This window comes from Gavia stellata, chromosome Z (genome assembly GCF_030936135.1).
Source record: "Gavia stellata isolate bGavSte3 chromosome Z, bGavSte3.hap2, whole genome shotgun sequence".
NCBI classification, from domain to species: Eukaryota; Metazoa; Chordata; class Aves; order Gaviiformes; family Gaviidae; genus Gavia; species Gavia stellata.
This window is the reverse complement of record NC_082637.1, coordinates 22,054,174-22,069,188: the sequence shown is the minus strand read 5'-3', so window position 1 is coordinate 22,069,188 and position 15,015 is coordinate 22,054,174. Positions and strand designations below refer to the sequence as shown.

Below are 15,015 nucleotides of genomic sequence, written 5' to 3'. Positions count from 1 at the left end.
TCATTAAATACATTTTCCAACACAGCATACTATAAGTCTCTGTTGGCACAAGGACATTATTTATACAAAGCAAAACACCAAACACAGTTTAATACATGTACTCTAATTTTACACTGCATCTGTGACCAGCTTCAACACAGGTTTAAAAAAATTTAAAACTCATTTAGTCCTTGCATAACTGTTTCTTAATTTCTTTAATACTCTCAAGTTTCAGTCATGTGTGAAACAGATTCAAGGTGTGGCATAGACATACTCTTCCAAGGAGTTCATGATTTTTGTGAGAAATACAACACAATAGTAGAAAAAGGCAACTTGAACAACTATGTTTGGAGAAAAGGTAGTCACCATAAAATGTAGACAATGTGACTCTGGATCTACTGAAGTAGCAAAATTTTCGTGACCACAGCAAGCCTAGGATTTTATTCAAGCTTATACAAAATAGAAGTCCGAGTTGTTCTCTAACCATTGTCAGACATAGCCGTTATCTGGCCATTGTAGGAAGAGCATGTTTTGAGGAGTAATTTAAAAGAGAAGATGAGGGGATATGAAATTTGATGGGATCTTTTTCTCTGCACACAGGGTCTGCATGAAAAACACAAAACACTCGAGAAAGAAGTGAAAAATTGGTGGCTGAAGCAGTCTTTATTATCAGACTAAAGTCAACTGTCTGACAAACTAATAGATACAGTGGAGATTAAAATGTCTTAGGGGAAAGAAAATAGAATTTATGTAGAGAATATAAATTTCATACAAGAAGAGGCCATACATAGGGACATACAAATGTAATTTTACTGTTAAAGCAGTGAGCCAGAAAGACATGGCAGTCTTTTTGCCTAGGAAGTGGTGATACCAGCCAAGTCCTGTGCGGAATAAAGGTCTGATCATGTTTTGGGACTCTGGACAGTATAATTCTTAGAAATATTATCCAGGTGGAAGCAATGATGCTCAGTTATAACAAGGCTGGATTGGTCAAAACGACGGATCAAGGCTGAAAACTTTTTAGGATAGCATGAATAAGTGAGAGTGCTATCCATGTGACAGAAAAACCTATGAGATAATGTTCATTTAAAGCTCAGTTTTAACATTTTTCTTGTACAGGAATAACAGAAAATGGTATAAGAAGCATAGCTAGGTAAAATGAGGTAAGAATTTAATACAGAAGGCTACATAACGGCTCCTGAACATAAACCTGGTGTTTAAAGCTATTTAAGAACAGATTTAAGTCAGTGGATAAGAAGGAAGCTGTCAAAAACAAGAGGGCTATGGAATTAGCTTCAGAGAAGATGTGGGGTAAAACTCAGAGAAGGAAACAAGATTTCAGTTGAGCAGCAGAGTTGAAATATGAGAAGAGACGATGCTGACCATGAAAGAATTTTTAGAGTCAGTGAGTAGTTTCTGGCTTCAAAACCTCTCAGAGCTCAAGAATGAAAATAAGATTTGGCTAGGAGGAGGTCATTTGAAGCATTGATTGATATAAGAGCAAATTAAATACTGAAAATCTGTGAGGTTTAGACCAACCCAATTATAGCTATTTAGAGGAGAAAACTCGTAACTGACATAAAATTTTTTAACTTCTGTACTTTACAACTGAGACATATTTTATAGCGGGTAACAATCATGACCATGTAGCTCTTCTTATGAAGAACGTGTAAATCTAACCATTCTAAAAGGGTACCATGGCAAAGGTTATTTTATTTGAAAAAGCATATTCCTCTAAAGGGAATTTTATTTAGAGGAAAAGTTACTTTCAATGAGTTGTTTGATTTATAAAAGAGTGGAGATAAAAGTTTCATATTTTTTCAAAGAAGTGAAAATTTAATATTTAGGTTTTATTACATTTGAGAAAGCAAAACTTTAAAAAGATATCAAGTTGAGAGGTACCTGATTATCTGTATTCTTTTAGAGGTACTCTTTTGTAAGAAAAGGAGTGAGTTAAGTCCAGGCCCCTTAATTGATTTGAACTGCTTTTCATCGCCATTGAAAATTATCTGAACTAGTATATCAGTAATGGACTTGCAGACATGTTGATCACAGAAGGGAAATGAACAGGCAGGACTTCCCATTGCAACTGTACATTGATGATTTATTTTTTTAGGAAAAGTGGTCTTGTAAGGTTTATGAACACCCTTTATTTAAAAAAAACCCCACTAAGTCAAGAAAGAGGAAGTCTCGGTACATTTCCTCTTTTTTTAATTAAAGATTCTTTCTTCTGCATTTAACACAGCAGCAAACATCTAGAAGGAAGTTAGCTGGATTGGAGTCAATGGTTAAAAATAGAGATAGCTTTGCTAATCAACTACTGAAGGAGAGCATCAAGAAAAGAGAAAAGATTGATTTGCTATATTAGAAAGCTATCATTAGAGATGTGAAAGGAAAACACTAGCTAAATATCAAGTAAAACTTTGCTAGTTTCAGACCTGCTGTCCTATATATAAATATGCCTCTATGGAAACCTATATAATATGCCAAGCTATGGCATATTTTCAAGAATTTGATCACACATAAAGTATCTGTTTTAATCATAGAAGGGCAAAGAGGAAAAATGTACATTGTCCATGTCCAATATGGCACTGCATTAGCAATACTGAAATGCTTGCATCCAGTTTATGTAATTTATACATCCACAACAACATGAAGTTTCTGGCTATCATCATCTCTGATGATGTTTAACAGTGTAGTTGTCAGTTTCTTTGAGATGTATTCTGCAATGTGCTTTTCTTATGGCTGGTACGTTGTCTAATAAAGGAAAACTCAAACAGATGAAAATGAAATAAAGAGTTCAGATAGAACTAATAAATTAGCCCTAAATTGACAAATTTGAAATCAGTGAATATGAGAACACACTGTATCTCCCCTTTGAGGTATCTGGGTATTCAAAGGAAGTCAGTCTTACATAAGTTTTAAGTAGCAGGCATAACTGATGTACTCGATATATATATTCCTTTTGATCGCTTTACTTTTTCCCTCTTCTGGGGAGGAAGGGATGAGAGGTTAGAGGTGTAGCTTTTTTGAACCATGATAGTTACTACATTAGTTATGGACTGGGGAGGTGATGTCTTGACATTGTTCATCTCTCACACGATCCAAATATGTTAAGATGTGAGACCAAATATGAAAATATTTTTAAATTTACATTTCTATAAAAGGACAATTTTTAATCATATCAACATTCAATTCAACTACTACAAGTAAGAGAGTGAAGAGGAAAAAAAAAACCATGTTATAGAAGCTTATAGTTTTTAGGCTAGTACCATAGGATTTATCAAGCACATCTTGAATCACCCAAAATCTAGGGTTTTTTAATTGAAAATAGGCAGGCAGCCATAGTACACAGAAAGATAGATAGACAGCTGTGAGGAGCAGTTCTCTCTGTCTTAAAATAGATGTCTGAATCATACAAATAGACTACCCCAGCAAGTACCTATCAGAGTTGTCTGTAGCAGGAGACTAGCTGACCAGTTTAAATCAGCAACCAAACCTTCCAACAGCTCAAGGCTAGTGAGAAAACTCCTTTCTTAGTGTGCCTTGTTTAGCTCTCAGTGAATAATTCATGGCAAGTAATGTACTCTCAATTTACCCTTCATTTGTGCTCACAGAACGCTCTCCAGTAAGTTGCCACATTTTTAAACACATAGCTTTTTTCTTTTAATTACAATTTTGAGTTTGACAATCTTGTGTTAAAAATCAAGCAACTTTCATACTTCTGAATGTTCACATAAAATGCTTGCTTTTTTTTTTTTTTGTCCCTGTACCAGCTAGATTAAGTCTTTGGAGTTTTTCATACGTCGAAAACAAACAGGAGATAAATAAGATTAGAGAATTGTATACAAATTCAAGTAGATTTTCTGAAATGCCCTAGAGGTGTAGTTCCTCTTCAAGAAAGGTTTGGTAGCATAATGAATAATTTAGATTAAACTTTACTTCCTCACATTTTCTGAAGAAGTATGGATCACGTTATTCTACCAAACAAGAGTCTTATCCATGTCTGACTTATTCAAGTCATGGTCCAATACCTGTGCGTGCCAAGTTTCCAGTGAGGGGAACCTGGGGAAATGTTTCCAGAACATGGGGAAATCCACTCTCCTGTGTTGTAGAGAACTGTGCTGTTACATTGATGTAAATACCCCACCTCCTATTTGCTTTCAGGAAGACTTCCTGATAATAAAAGTTGATTGCGTCACTGCTTCCAAAAAGACAAAAGTGTTACTGAAGCATATTCATTTTAGAGTATGTGTAGTTAGAGAATACAGCTTTGCTGTTAATGGTAGATTTTTGTGCTACACAAGATAAAGTTGAAAAAAAAGTCCTTTAATATATAAGATCGGCTAACATTCTTAAAATTTAAATGTATGTGTAAATTTTCAGGTTTTATGTGTAAGTTTTGATGTCTTGAAATGGTGGTGTATTTTGTATTCTTGAAATACATACATAGTCTTCTTGAAATGGTGATATTCCTAAGCGTCCTCCAGATGTCTCTCCTTAATCTCCCACTTTTGCATTTGAGTGATATTCAGCAGAACTATCCCATTCTTCTGAACAGGATAGTGATGAAAGAGAATATATCCTACAAAATATCATTGTTCTCAAAGTAGTAAGCCTTACACTTAACAGTAACTTTGTCCAGGATCAGCCCTAATTATGAAATCTTTGTAAAAGGAATACAGTTCTCTCTTGCTTTTCCTAGCAGCCACTTCTCCATTAACAAAAGAGAAAAAGATGTTAGTCTTTACCATTTTTTAGCCAAAAATACTGACATATTGCACTTGGAAAACATAGCTACCTGACTTAAGTATGAGCCACTGATATTTATTTTTTTAAGCAACTGTTTAGCTAAGAAATTCTAGTCCAAGTTTGTATGGAGCAAATAGTTGAAAAACAGAAGGCCTGATGGAAACATTGATGGATTTTTCCTTTAACAGTGTAATTAGTGCTGTAATTATTGCAGTATGTCCATTTAGAGCTGACAAAAAGACTATGTTTTTAAATACAAACCATAGTTTTGTAGTTTTATTTATATATATATATATACACACATGTGGTTGAATATTTGGGGGGATTTTTATGTCTTATTTTAAAAAAAGAGAAAAACAGCCTCACACACTAGGCAGCCTTAGCTCACCTCAAGTCCAAAGTCTTCCAGTGGGATAGTATTTCATTTCAGGGTATTTGCTATTATTCAGTATGAGTCCAACATCAGCAGGTACCTTTTATTCCAACCTTAATGCTAGATGTAACCATGGACCACAGCCGTAGCTGATAGCACGAGCTCACAGTTTTCCTAGAATATAATGTTTGTCAGAAAAAATTATTCTCCTACTCCTAAAAACATATCTTTTTTTTTCTTTTTGAGTACTAGATCTATTCTCATAAATTTCTGCAACTGAGTCTACGTGGGCCTGCAATGGCCAGTACTGAATTTGCTGATCTCTAATTGCATAACTGACCACATCAAGTGAAAATTGGGCTAGAATAAAGGCAGAGGGATACGTTTTAAGCCCAGCATATATCAAGAACCTGGCTTTGCTATGTCAGGAAGCAAGGTACTGTAAGGCCTCTCTCCAAGACATGCCTCTTTTGCTGCTCGTGGTACAGCTCAGGCAGGAGCACCTGGCAGTTTCAAAGGGTACTGACATTGAGAATCCTCAGGCAAGACATCATGGCAGAATAGGGTATCCTCACATAAGGCCCTCTTTGCCATGCTACCTATGAAGAGTTTTGCATGCTTGAGTCTGGGTAAAGCCTTTGTAGAGCACACAGTAACTTCATTTACACTGTAATCACTGAGCAAATAAACCATATTTATTCATAAGTCAGGTAGCTTGATCCAGGCAGCAAAAGGTAAATGAATATAGAAAGAAAACACTAATGGCATACATTGTATTTCTTCTGTGCCCTTTGGTTTGCCTTTTTCCACTCTTAAGAATTCTAAACTGTAATTATTATTACATTTTTCTGTTATTTTACTTATGCAGTTATGTATACCTTTTGCCTTTTTGATAAAGTCGCTCCAGTGAAAAGGCAATATGTTGTTACCTAGAAATGAAAGGCAGAGTTTAATTCCCTGGCATTCTGTCAACACTCTATAAAAGAATATTTTTTAAATCATTTGCTATGGTGAGCAGTTGCAAAATCTTCTGGTGGGTCAAAAATTTCCTTCTCTAATTCTCTGGCTTAATGCTTGTTTTTGAAAGATGTCTCTTCTGAACCTACACCTGCATTACTAGTTCTCAAACTCACCCATGCCGGCAATATGAGAACATCTTGTTAATCTTTTCTGTCCTTCAGTCTTGTTCTGCAGTACAGGACATAAGAGGATAAACTAGTGCTGTGGATGAACTAGGATGAACTGTCCAACTCACAGTTTAGCAAAACTAACTGGTGTGGTGCCTAGCTTCTGAGAAAATGTTTCCTGTTGTGGAGTATGTGCTGCTAGAGATTAGAAAGGTTAGGTTCAGATCTCAGTGCATATTCTTTGTATATTGAAAACTGTATTTCATATGAACATGTAAACTGGTAAGCATAAATGAAGAAAAGAAAGGAAAGATACAAAGTGTGCACAGGACCTGACGCAATAGTAGCTAAGCAGTGCCGGGGATAGTCCCAAGTGAATAAGCCCAGCTCCAGGTTTTTGAGGATACTTTAATAATCCTATCTGACATAAATTTATTGATGAAACTAAGATTGCACATCAAGAAACAGCAGCTTGTTGGATACCCTTCATTTGCTAATGTGCATTCCAAACATACCTAAGAACCCAGTCATTCTTTACCTGTTAAGGCTTGATGTTAGACTTCCAGGATTCTGTTTCTCCTGATACATTGCCAGTGTCCCTATGTGTCCTAAAGCAATGCATATTTGCTAGAAATTCCTGAATTTTTCACCCCAGTAAACAAGAAAAATGTTATCAGCTGTTGCAGGTTTAACTTACAATGTTAAACTTGAGTTAGCAGACTACAGGGGCTTTTCACTTTGTCTTAAAAAGGAAGATTGTGAATCTATTTCTTCAGCTTGTATACAACAACAGCAATGATAACCTGGCACCTATTGCATGTTTTCAGCCCTTTGATGTCCAAGTGCTTTTCAAGCAGCATGATGTGCATTATCCCTGTTTTAAAAGCGAGGAAGCCAAAACACAGAATGTTTAAGCAAATTTTCCATACTCTCAAGACAAAGATGTTCCCAAGCGTGAAACAGAGCAGTCAGTCCTGTGCCCCGTTCCCTAAGCCATGCTTTTTCCAATTTATTTTAATTTTCAATTTTATGCAAAGTAACACTGTTTTAATTCAATTAGTTAAAAATTTGAAGATGAGTAACTTAAGATGCAAGCATCCTCAAAATGGGTTAAATCCTGGACAGTTTTTATTATTCATGTTTTAGTTACTTCTGTATCTTTCCCTCCTTTGACAGCTTAACTATACAGCCAAAATCTCAGTCGATGGCTACATGCAGACAAAAAATATTGTAGCAATTCTTGCTGCTTTTATTATTACTGTATTTAGCAGTACTGAATGGCTCCATCTTTTAGTATTTTCATTAATTCAAAATCTTTTCTTCCTTATTTTCATTATGCAGTCAACACTTGCCTTAACTGTAACGGCAAATGAACAAGAGCTCAGTTCGAGAGCCTTTATTCCTGCCACCCTGAAAAAGGATTCCAAAAAAGAAAAGAAATATTATTTTTTTGAAGTTACAGAATAACATGTACAAATCAGATGCTACAAATGCCTATTGCATTTGTCTCAAATAAATGCTTGTATTTATGTACTATGTACATTATACATGCATCTATAAAGCCATTCACATCTTTTTATAAATATGCAGTGCACAACAATGAATACAATTATATTTAACTTCTTTATAGTACTTTAAATATATATCTGTACAATATTTGCATCTTGGCATTTTGGATTTAATAACATAAAATGCAGTATCTCTTACTCATAAAAAATTTTTCGGGGAAAAAAGAATGCTTCTAATTAACATAGATACATTCCCATCTTCTGATATGTAAGTCTTAGCTCTTATAATGAAGTTGGATCTGATAATATGACTTCTTACATCTTTGAGAAGTTTCATTTACTTCTCTTGCTGATGACTTCTTACTGGCTATTTTAACAATTAATTAAGTGATGCCACAATTTTCCATTGCTGTCAGAGTAGAATGGCCATTTCTGTCTTTATTCTCTTAATTTCTCCTAATTTCTCTCTCTCTTAATTCCTCAAATTATGAGGAATTGAGAGTTTGTATTATTTGACCCCATACCAAGACCTGGAGCCTAAAATACATGCTGTGTCACCTTCTATGAGCACAGTGGACTGGTATGCTCTTATCTTTATTTAAATCTTAGATAAACTGCCATTGATATTAATAGTAGAACAACATGTTTTATGTACTAATTAGAAGCTATTGTTAACTGCCGAATTTGGTCTAATAGTTTCCCTAGAAACTTCTCTGGAAAAGGTTTGTGTTTCTCATACTGACTACTGAATCCTTGGGTTCCCTGCAAAAATCTTTTCCCACTAATGGAGCTGAGAAATCACAGACAATTTTTTGCTGTGCACGCGGCTTGCAGGATACCAATCCAGATGAAAAATTAAGGGGTTTTTTGATTGCTTATTGTTGCTCTTTTTTATGCCTCATTTTCTTCTTTTTTTTTTTCGCTTCACCAAAGTCAGTTTTCGAATTTCATATGGAACTAACGTTCCCTGGAGGACTGTGAGCTCTCCCTCCTACTGATATATTCCTTTTTGCAGGAAGCCTATGCTTCTAAGGTTGCTACCTGAGGACAGGCTCTGATCTGACTGCTTGGAATATTGTTGCAATGCTGTAGTCTTCTTGTTGCTAATTAATATATATTTCATGATAGCACCTGCTCTGAAGTTGGCAGGCACTTGGAGGGCAGGGGTTTATTTCTAAGGAGCTGATGAAGGAGACCAAGTAAGAAAGCATCTTAGCAATAGGTGTCAGTATTTACCTCCATTGGTGATCTGCATCTCCGTCAGACTTCTTTTTCTCAATCTGCATTGAAAAACACTACCTTAATTTTATAAGTACCTGTAACTACAATGTATTTATATTGTATAGTAATACTGAGTATATAAATATATTACAGTATATTTCTAGTTACATTTCAATTAACTACAAGTAAGAGGCAGCATCTTGACTGATACGCTTTTGAGAACAAACCATCCTAAGATATCTAGATATCTACTGTGTGGCACAGCAGTAGTCCTTGAATATGCCATTCCAGTATGGTATTGTGAAACCACTTAGTCAAAAGCTTTATTTTCTTTCATTTTGTGTTCCTTCATTGATATGGTAATAATGTTGATATTTATAAAAAATAAATAATCAGACAAACTTTAAAAAAAGCTTTCAAATGGCCAGCTATTCTGTAATAGCCCAGCACCTCTATTTCATATGATTTTTGTTTTTCTTCATGACTTATTCCATCTGTTTAAGGAATAAAAAAGTTTCACAACATGGTGCTTGATTTATGCCCACTTCTATGGACGTGTGACCTGCACAGTGACAGACCCAACTGTTACTAAAGGTCCCATGACTGTATGAACCTTTGAGCTAAATTTATCTCAGATGCTTTTTCCACTCTTTGAGGTTTACTTCTGTGGTTCCACAGGACTCTTCCAAAATGTCTTGCGTTAACCACTAGGTGATATTTGAAAGATAGGTGCCAGAAAACATGAAGAACAGAATGCTTACCAAGAAACCTAATTAACATTCCTTCTGCTGTTGTGAAGCACTTTATATGCAGATGACTGGCACAAGCCTCCAGGGCAGTTAGGATCTTTCCTGTTGATACACAATGTAGTTGGTAATGCATTTTATTGTACTGTTATAAAATAAAGTGCAAAGGTTCTAGAGAGCTTTACACACTTTACATACATTCCTATTTGATAATTTTTTTTTATATTTTAATGCATTGCCCGTTTATCATGTTTTCCTTCTATTTGCCGAGTCTATATAAATTTTATAAATACATTTTTAGTGCTTGCTTTCATTATTAACCTGGCTGCACTACCATCAAATATAGTGCAACACTTGTAAAGACTGTACAAAGGAATGGCTATTATGCATGTAACCACTTGTTGAGCAATAACTTTGCTCTTTCAGTTTAAAAACAATTCTAACACAGTTCAGAGCAAATTCAAAATGTATAATTTAAATGGTATATTCACTATCCAGTTCTCTGCATTTTTTCCCTCTTCTAATGCTGAAATTGACAAATACCCTTACATTCATATTTTCTGAAAGGAACTCTCAAAACTTTTATGATAAGTTTTTACCTTGAAATTATAAATGCAAGTTTGTAATGCATAAACTATTAATGTATTTATTGTAACAGGAAGAGATCTCTTTCTGCAGTACAGTAGAGAGGATGTCATGTTAGAGTTCTTTAACTGAGGTATTTTGTCCTTCAGTGATTTATAACAATAGCTGTCTCTATGTGTGTTTGACTTTAACAGTCAGCAAGGAATTTTATTTTTACTTAACTTCCCCACAGTGTTTTGAATGTCTTTCTGACAGGGAATACTTTCTGTTTTGTGAAGTTGGACAGTAGTACTTATTCACAGTATCTAGGCAAGGGTTAGGAGAAAAAGAAGGGAAGAATTACGTTTCTAGGTAAGGCTTTTAGTTAACTTGGCATGAAAAATCTTTGTTCCTTTCTTTACTACACAGAGACTAATTTGTCTAGCATGTCTCTAAGTGGAAATTCCCTGCAAACTCACTAATGTTACTGTAACTTACATTCATCTTTTCCTTTCATTTATTATCCATCAGTATTGTTCCTTGCTTTTTTTTTTTTTAAATGTGATTGACCTTTAAACCTGTTGTTATCAAACTTCAAGAAAGAGATAGAGACTCTTTTCAGCTGCCTTCGTTCCCATGTGACCTGCAGGGAGAATAGATTCAAAATAGACTAGTTCCTTCCAGGGCAATACAAGACAGAAGAGAAAAGCACTGTCATTTCCGAACAGCACAGTGCTAGAGTAAATTCAGCATGAAAAAGGAAGGAGTTGCAGCGTGTTAGAATTCTTCCTCCACAGCCTGGATTATTACAGGAGACGGATTTCAAGGGTTTTAAAAAGCAGAGGATTTAAAAAAATACTTCGAAATGGAGTACTTTGAGAATGAGCTTTGTAAGGACAACTGATGTTTGACTGCTAGAAATACTGAAGGAATTTTTCAAAATGAGCATTGTTATGAAGCCAAGATCCCGATCTACCAGCTCCTTAAGGACTGCCGACGCAATGTGGTAACGTGTTTGGTTTGTTTCTTTCAAGCTCCCCTTCCTATTATGACACAGGCATACCCCAAGAAAGCCACAGGGTTTAATTTTCACTTGATAGATTTTGCATGGTTATTGAAGATGTTCAGTTGCTGAGTTTCACAATTAATTTAGTTTTTCTTGTACAATACTGTGCATAGCATTTTTTTAATGAGAACCCATTACTTACGTTTTTTTTAACCCATTACATACTTTTTTCCTGTGCACTAATCAGGTTCAGTCCTTGCACTTACCTTCTAAAAATCCTCAGTACATTTATTTCAGGAACAAAGTTATAAGATAAATCCTGTAGTTCTGGAGACTGGAGGGTAAAATGAAGCTATAGTTTGCGTGAGCTATTTTGGGATACTTATATGTAGTTCTACTGCATAAATAGACTGACTGGTAGAGATAAGTGTCCTGGGAGGAGACAGACTTTACAGTGGCATGTGTGAGACTGTGCTGTGTTATGCTTTGTGCGTTTCCCCTCCTCTCAGAGACTCAGAGTAGTAGAAGCAGACTGTAATAGTGATCTGTGTGTATGATTTTCTTGCAGATTTTTTCAGTTAGCAATTAGCAAAGTTCTGTCTTTTGATTAATTATTTTTTTCTTGTGAGAACTTTATGTTTTACATAGCTAAATAGGCACCGAAAGGACAGGTTTCTATTAGGTACATGACATAAATTCCCTTCTCTTCTAATGTCTCCCACATTTTTTTCCTCTCTCTGTGTTTTTAATAAAACCACCATCATTTTAATAAACACATAATAGACTAATTGTTCAGGTCTATATTGAATGGGAAGAAAATTATGTATCTTAAAATATAGCCTTTGTTTAGAAATAAATGGCTGATGTGTTACTGTGGGATAGGCTAGTAACTAAATACATTTCTTTGTGAGGAAATATATCAAGTTAATTGAACATTAGCCTATTAAAAACTTTGTGTTTCAGATAGTCTTCGTTCTAAGTTAAAGCCATGTCAGTGCTACTATTAAAGCAGTTAGTAATTTTTTCCAGTTATCCTTTAATGAAACCATTTTGTATTAAGAGAAAATTAAATAATTACACTACTCAAGCTAAAGAGTAGTCCCAGTTGTTCTCAGAAACTGCTAAGGAAGAGTTTTGCTGAAATAACTGCAGCAAGTTGTGGCTCTATGTCTTTATTAAAATGTAATAAACTAATAAAATGTTGGTGAACTATATATTGCTAAAGTGTTACACTATGTGGGGTGTCTCCAAGGTAGTGAGCTAAAACATACATATGTTAATTATTACATACAACTGTGCAAATAAATCAGTATCTTTCTGATGAATTCTTCTGCCTTTCAATTATGTCTGGTTTGACTGCTTCCATTGATTCTTGCAGGAAAAAAGGAAATAATTTCAAAGAAAAAATTCCTTATAGCCAATACCTGCAGGCTGATTTTACCTCCAAGTGTTCTGTCTAAAATACCTGTCTGTCTCCCTTTTGCTGCCAATGGATGCCTTTAGTTATATCGTTGACCTTCTAGGTGAGAAAACCTGTTCTGCTAACCGTGAACTGGCAGTCCTCTGCTACCCTGCCATTTGGAAACAGTACCTGAGCTCAGAGGTGGCTCGCGGGGAGATCCCTGGAGGCTGACTAGACAAGGTACACGCTGTTCTCTGGCAGCGTGGCGCAAAGCCAGGCAAGCCCTGCCCCAGCCAGAGACCAGAGGGAAACTGGAGTGCAGAGGGAAGAGAGGAGGGGAGGGAGCCATCGGCTGCTCTACGCCAAGCTCAGCTCCCAGCCGCCTCCAGGGAGGTGGCACCTTAGGCCAGCCCACCCTACCCGCACTGCCCAACCGAGCAACCTTCATGATGGGCCTGAGCAGGACCCGTTTCCAAATCACCTGCATGACTTCAGTTGGTGTTCTTAACCACCAGACTCAGTAGTCTGTGGGTTTGTTCCCGTGGGTCAGCGCTGCTCCCCGCAGTTCTGTGGGGCAGAATAGCAACAGTACAGTCTCAAAGCAGTATGAAACAGCACCAAAATGCTTAGGGATGAGTAACGTGATGAAGTCAGGAGCACTGACGGGTGTTCAGGCCAGGAGGCAGGGAGAGCTACAGCATGCAATTCTCCTTTCTTTATCTGTTAACGTAGCACTCCGGATGTGTGTTGGAGGAGCAGGGGTGACTGGGGTGAAGGAGAAAATGGGAGAATGTGAGAAGAAAAGCCACAGGGGCGTTTGTGGGTCCCAGGAGCACAGGGACGGAGTGACAGGGTTGTACTGAAGTATGGATAGCCCTCTTGCAAGGGTTTGAGAGAAGTGGTTGCATGATGTCCTTGCACTGCAGTTTCCCATGGGAACAGAGATCCCATGAAGAACAGAAACTAGGCTCCCAACACACAGAGCAGTGAGAAGATGAGACTTAGGGACAAGGCAGAGAAACCTCTGCTCTTGGTTCCCTGAAAGCACACTCACTTTCTGTCCCAAAGATGCAATCATTTCAGGGTATGTGGTAAAAGCACGATACTCTTTTAAGTATCAATATTACAAAGCATCCAAAGGGTATCACCCACTGGTAGTTTGCAGAGGTGCACTAGCTGGCTTTGAGGAGGTGCCGGTGAGCCCAGGCTGTGCTGATGCTTTCCCTTTTAAAGTCGGCTTGGTCAGGGCTGGCTGCTGCTTAGCATGACAGTATGGTCTGTAGGCAAACCTTCTCTTTCTGATGCACCTTAGAAAATTTCTCCTGATGTTATAGTGATTGAAGTAAAAGCAGATGGTTGCTACTTATGCAAAATAAGAAAGTGATTTATTTAAGGATTATTACCTGTTACGTTAACGCTGCTCAATTCTGCCATTCATTCCTACTCTTTCCTAACTTCGGGATGTGGTTGTGAGGTGTGGTTGAGAATCAGAACATTTCTGGGGAATACTGTAGAAGGGATAAATGATGGTACAGACTTTTCAGGGAAGACGATTGATTTGTCTTGTTATTCCTGAGAAGAAGTAACAAGATAGTAAGGAAACTCACTGTAAGGTAAAACCTTGGCTGAGACAGGAGTACCTGCATTTAAATGAGAATATGACTCTACTTTCTTGACTATTTGCCACTGAACAGTAGAGCAGCAGTGTTCACAGGGAATGTCGTATTTTTGTTGGGTTTTTTCTTTTGTAACGAAGGAAAAGTTTGAACTTATAAAACCCCACTATTTTGGAGAAACTGAGTTAAAATTTTGTGAGTTTAAGAGAGGAACTGATGGCAAGTCAAGCAAGCAGCCACGGTTGTTGGACAACAGCTAACTGGCTGGAAGAGGTGCAGCTGATCAGATTTTAGAACTTCTTAATTTTTTCATAATACAGATAATCAGCCCAAAGAGCTAATAAGCCTCAGGAGTATTGTCAGCTTTTTGCCACAATCCTTTCTGCATGGTGTGTCTAGAGTTGATAGCTATCTGTTTACTTCGTGGTTTGGCCTTCCTCTGTCTTTATTTATTTTTTTTAAAAATACGCCATTTCGGGCTTTCCTGGTTTTTGAAACTTAGGGTTGGCTGATCTGCAAAGGGCACATCCCAGCCTCCCCGGTGCCCCTGAGAACAGAGGCCTTCAATGATTCAATCTGTGGTATTCTGTAGAACAATGCATCTGTTCTTATTTAACTCCAGAAGTGGGTGATATTGCTTGTCTGCAATATCATGAAGTTCAGTAGATTGGAAATTGCTGAAGGATGTTATCAGGTATGACTTTCTCAGTCTATAACATTT

At 36.7% G+C, this 15,015-nt stretch overlaps 1 protein-coding gene and 1 long non-coding RNA gene across 5 annotated transcripts in view; one reads left to right on the top strand and one right to left on the bottom strand.

The window, feature by feature from the left end:
* Nucleotides 1–15,015, top strand: part of PDE4D (phosphodiesterase 4D) — a 418,379-nt gene that overhangs the window by 254,178 nt on the left and 149,186 nt on the right. The gene's annotated exons all lie outside the window — the stretch shown is intronic.
* On the bottom strand, nt 7,550–11,622 carry LOC132320721 (uncharacterized). Its single transcript, XR_009484585.1, has 4 exons — nt 11,543–11,622; nt 9,722–9,811; nt 8,976–9,019; nt 7,550–7,641 (listed from the first exon to the last, which is right to left on the bottom strand). It is a non-coding gene; the product is annotated as an uncharacterized LOC132320721 (long non-coding RNA).